At 47.3% G+C, this 5,466-nt stretch overlaps 2 long non-coding RNA genes across 2 annotated transcripts in view; both read right to left on the reverse strand.

The window, feature by feature from the left end:
• LOC102474197 (uncharacterized) overlaps positions 1-618 on the reverse strand; it is a 4,592-nt gene extending 3,974 nt beyond the window's left edge. Inside the window, exon 1 of the long non-coding RNA XR_334333.1 lies at positions 39-618. This is a non-coding gene — a long non-coding RNA (uncharacterized LOC102474197). The remainder of the gene's footprint in view (positions 1-38) is intronic.
• Positions 619-876: 258 nt separating this feature from the next.
• The window catches only part of LOC102474498 (uncharacterized), a 12,386-nt gene continuing 7,796 nt past the window's right edge, over positions 877-5,466 (reverse strand). The window contains exons 2-3 of the long non-coding RNA XR_334334.1: positions 2,789-3,035; positions 877-1,754 (exon numbers count right to left, since the gene is read on the reverse strand). This is a non-coding gene — a long non-coding RNA (uncharacterized LOC102474498). The remainder of the gene's footprint in view (positions 1,755-2,788; positions 3,036-5,466) is intronic.

The following is a 5,466-nucleotide window of genomic DNA, read 5'->3' on the forward strand; positions in this document are numbered from 1 at the left end:
CCCCCCCCCGCCGACGTCAGGGCTAGCGTGGCACACACCTTCAGCCTCCCTCTGTGGGACGGCGTCTTCACACTCTGCCAGGGACTTGTCACGCCCACTGAAGAGGAGACCGACGATTAGTGACACTTGGCCAGGCCCCATGGGTGGACAGAGGCTGTCGGATGTGCTGGTACCTTTGGAATGGGGCCTCTCTCAAGGCTGCATCAGGGTCAGATTCCTGGCCCCCACGCTGAGTGGCACAGGTCCAGAGAGGACCCTGAAAGCGGGAGTCCTTGACGGACCGTCCTGCTCCTCAGGGCTCAAGGCTCTGCCCTTCCCCCAGGTCCCACTGGGGTGTGGGTTCCGAGGACTTGTCCAGGCTTGCTGATTCGAGCCCCACACGCTCCCCGCCCGTGTGACCGGCTGTCTTCCCATCTCAGTCTCGGCTTCGCACTTACTTGTGTGAGTATCCTATGACCTTCGACTCCCTGCACTGGACCAGAGCTCCACAAGGCCCAGGCCTGTGCCCGTGGTGACACATGGCTGTTTCTTCAACGTGTGGCACCGCGCCTGGTACGTTGCTGGCATTCCACACCAGCAAGAGAGACAGGCACCCAACGGGGTCTTTTTCTTTCTTTTCTTTTTTTTTTCCCCTAATTGCCAAAGGTCATGTGCCCTTGCTGGAGAGAGGCAGAGAGAGGGAAAGTGAGAAATAACCCCCTGACCTGCAGGGAATGGCCATGCCACCTTCCCTTCACCTCCGTTCTCCTCTTGAGATTTTGGGCATGCACACACATGCACCCAGTGTGATTTTCAAGCCACCAGGTCTGGGACTTGAACCAAGTTGACTATGTGGGATCCAACGCCTTAAGGTCTTGATGCCATAATCCACCCCCAGCTTCAGGCAGCCCCAGATTAGGGGCACACTCACAGCCAGTGTGTTCAGGGAGGTTCCCAGACCCGAACCCAGAGACTCCGTGTGGGTCAGCCTCACAGCCTGCTCCGTTTCGGCTGTACCCCCATCTGGCCCCTCCATAAGTGATTGTCCATGTCTGTTGGATACGGTCAAGGGTCTGCGCCAAATAACCCCGAGGTCACATTCAATCTTTTGACCTCCCGCCCGTGGCCAGGAGTGAGTTCTGTGTGACTCAGATGAGCAGTGTTCAGAAAGCACAGCACCTCTGACTTGTCCTGACTGACAGGTGACCCAGGCCGTGCAAGCACTGCTGCCTGGTTGGGCTGGTGATGGCTGTGAAGGCGGGGCACCCTGCGGTGTCCAGCACCTGTCTCCAGAGCCAGCTCAGGGATGGGTGCGAAGAGCGTAGATGAGAATCCAGGTTTTCTTGCATGGATCAGCTCAAGCAGATCCCATCCAGCATGCAAACGACTCTCCACCCCTCCTCGCTTGACTCCTACCCCTCTGCCCTCAGAAAGTGCTTTCAGGAACCACTGAAGCAAGACTGGAAACAAGACAGCCTCTGGCCGGTGAGATTACGAAAGGAAGGGTCAAGGAACAGTGTGGTTCAGGCAAAATAAAACTCCCGGAGCAAAGAGGCACAACTGTGACCGCATTAGCTTTGTCAACCAAAGCAACCACATTTCCACCAAAAGAAAAGCCTCTTAAAAAAAATAAAAGTCCCCTTTCCGTCTGTCCTCTTCGTTTCTGCTGCTGGCTGAGCCGTCGGCGCCCTCTCCCCGCGCTCCCCGCCGTACCTTGGAAAATTGAGGAAATCAGACTTTCTGCTAGCAGTCCGGGGAAGGGATACCAAAATCTGCTAAGATGAAGAAAAATCAGGGTAATGTGAAGTTTAAGGCTATAGGCAGCAGGTACCTTTACACCTGGGCCACACAGACAAAGAGGAGGCAGAGAAACTGAAGCAGTCCCTGCGCCCAGGCTCAGCAGGGAAGGAGCTAAAATGAACCAGACGCGGCTTGAACTACATTAAACATTTTTTAAATAAAAAAAAAAATGCAAAGAACTTCTGGTCACTTTTGGCTACATAAACACAATGACACCAGAAATACTATCATGTGAAACCTACTTTCTGTGTGTGTGTATGTGCATGTGTGTGTGTGTATTTGTATGTGTGTGTGTGTGTGTGCGTGTGTATATGTGAGTGTGCGTGTGTATATGTGAGTGTGCGTGTGTGTGTGTATGTGTGTGTGCGCGTATGTATGTATGTGAGTGTGTGTGTGCATGTGTGTGTATGTGAGTGTGTGTGTATGTGAGTGTGCATGTGTGCATGTGTGTGTGCATGAGCACAGATGTGTCCATAACCCACTCAGAAGGCTTCTAAGAGCCAAGCTATTTCCATGCCAATACGGCTAGCTCAGACAGCTCATTTCAACTGGCCATGCCAAAGAAAAGGCACTAGAACGCAAGAATCCTTCATAGCTATCAAGTGCTTTATTCTGATATACTCAGGAAACCACGTTTTTCCTGAAATATTTTGACTTGAAGAACTTTGGCTGGATGGCATAGAGGCCCCCCATGGCTCTCGTTCTCCTCCAGGCAAGGAGTGCTTGCTCCGTCTGTTTCATTTCAGCTAACAGCACTGATGGTCTTCTGGGGCCTGGGGTAGTGGATTAAACCTGTCTTTTCAAAAGTTCTGTCTACCTAGAACCTCAGAACATAACCTTATTTGCAACAAAGAGGTTTTTTTTCCCTATACCAGAGGGTGCATGCATGCATGTATGCAAGAGAGAGAGCATCCCCTGATGGGGCCTAGTCCCGGCCCGATCCCCCTTCCTCCAGTTCTCCATCCTGTCAGGATCCTGGGTATATGTGTGCATATAAATATATACATACCCAGTGTGTTTCTCCAGCTGATGGGACCAGGGCTTCAGCCGCTGTTGGCCATGTGAGCTCCAGGCCCCTCTGTGCAGGGCCTAAGAGCTGCACTGGGACCACCTGACTCCTGCTTGGATTTCCACCTCCTCAATAGAGCCTCGATGTTTCCATCCTTGCCACTGACTCAGACTTCGAGTGGCCCCTGGGAGGACAAGGTGGCATAGCTTGAACAAATTCACTCACGCCCCAGTAGCAGTTTCCTCCTCTGTAAAATGGGAAAATTAGCAGCTTTTACTCCTACATTGCGGGGAGAAATGAAATAAGTCAACATCTGTGAAACAGCTAAAAGGCAAGAGGCATCAAGTGGAACATCGTGTTCACTGCTCTATGGTATAAGGAGATGTTGACTTTGACACCAAGTGCTCATGAGAATCCTCCATCAAGCCCTATCCTTTAGGGATAATCTGATAATTTTATAAATATCTCGAAGAGATGAGAAAATGAACTAAAACAATCGGTCTGTGGGGGAAAGTTATTAGTGGGAAAAGGCCTGGGAGAGAAATCCTATTCTCGTTAGGTTTCCGTTCATATGCATTTAGAAAAAAATCCCGACTACCAGAAAGAGAAGACATGCCTCTTTCTTTTGCTCTCTCTTTCCTTCTCTCTCTTTCTTCTCTTCTTCCTTTCTTTCTGTGTTTCTTTCTTCTTTTTTGGTAGCTTATTGCCATAAGGTAAGTGTACTCATAGGGGAGAGACAGAGAGAGAGACAGTGAGGGAAAGTGAGAAATCACTCCCCTTGCAGGTAGACGGCCATGCCACCATCCCTTCTGTTCTCCCCTCCTCCTAAGATTTTCGGCATGCATGCAGATGTGCCCAGTGTTACTTCCAACCTGCTAAGTATGGGACTTCGACTGTGGTCAGCCATGTGGGAGTCCAGCACCTTAACTCTCTGCTGGCCCCTATGCCTGTTCCTTTTTACAGAAGGAACCCCATGAGCAAGCCCATCAGAAGCAACCATGTAAGAAAGTAATCCCATATACCATAGCCACAAGAAATATAAGATACTTAGGAATAAAACTAACCAAGGAAGTCAAAGACCTCTATAAGGAAAACTATGAAAACCTTAAAAAGGGAATGAAAAAGGACAAAAAAAAAAAAAGTGGAAAGACATCCCATGTTCCTGGATTGGCGGAATTAATATAATAAAAAAGGCAATCCTACCCAAATTAATCTATATATTTAATGCAATCCCTAAAAAATTACAAGAGACATTCTTCACAGATCCAGAAAAGACAATCATGGAATTTGTCTGGAATCATGAAAGACTCCATATTGCCAAAGTCATTCTGTGCAAGAAGAGTGTGGAGTAGGGGGCATCTCACTTCCTGACCCCAAAATATATTACAAAGCTATGCTAATCAAAAAAGCATGGTATTGGCACAAAAACAGACAGGAGGACCAATGGAACAGAGTAGAGACCCCGGAAATAAACCCCAAAACATACAGCCAACTCGTCTTTGACAAAGGGTACTAGTCAATCCAGTGGAAAAAGGAAAACCTCTTTAGCAAATTGTGCTGGAAAAACTGGGTATCCACCTGCAGAAAGATGAATCTGAACCCCTATCTGTCACCATTAACAAAAATCAACTCAAAGTGGATCAAAGATCTAAACCTCAGACTGCAAACTATAAAACTACTGGTGGAAAACCCTGGGGAAACTCTGGGAGACACTGGGGTAGACAAAGACATCTTGAGTAAGACCCCCAAAGCACAGGCAATAATCCCCAAAACATGTGGGACTATATCAGATGAAGAATTTTCTGCACAGCGAAGGGCACTTTAATTAGTGTGAATCTACAACTCTCAGAATGGGAGAGATAAGGAACTAATAACCAGAAAACACAGAGAATTCAAGCGGCTTACCCAGAAGAAAAAGATGAAAAGATTAACCCACTCAAAAGATGGAAAAATGAGCTGAACAAACAACTCTCTAAGAAAGACATATGAATAGACAAAAAGTATATGAATAAATGCTTAACATCCCCCATCGTAAGGGAGATACGGATCAAAACCACAATGAGATACCACCTAACCCCAGTCGGAATGATGATTAAAAAAAAAAAATGCTAAGTGCTGGAGGGGATGTGGTGAAAGGGGAACACTCCTAGACACTTTGAAGTACCACCTCACTCCAGTCAGAATGGCTAAGATTAAAAAAATAAAGAATAATAAGTGGTCGTGAGGCCATGGTGAAAAGGGTATCTCCTCCACTGTTGGTGGAAACGTAAACTAGTGTAGCCACTGTGGAGAACAATATGGAGGTTCCTCAAAGACTTTCAGATAGAACTACCATATGATCCAGAAATTCCACTCCTGGGTATCTACCCAAAGGACAAGAGAGCACTCAGTCAGAAAAACGCTTGCACATCTATATTCATTGCAGCCTTATTCACAATTGCTAAGACATGGAACCAACCCAAATGTCCATAAATTTATGAATGGATTGAAAAAGTGTGGCATATATACTCCATGGAATACTTCTCAACCATAAAAAACAACAAGGCTCTGGAATTTGATAGAAAGTGGATGAATATGAAGATCTGTTGCTGAGTGAAGTAAGTCAGGTATGAAGGAGAGACATTGTATGTCTCCACTTGACATACACCGACTGTCTACACTCTGTGGTAGAGGCCCAA

This window comes from Tupaia chinensis, unplaced genomic scaffold (assembly GCF_000334495.1).
Source record: "Tupaia chinensis unplaced genomic scaffold, TupChi_1.0 Scaffold000198_1, whole genome shotgun sequence".
Classification (NCBI taxonomy): Eukaryota; Metazoa; Chordata; class Mammalia; order Scandentia; family Tupaiidae; genus Tupaia; species Tupaia belangeri.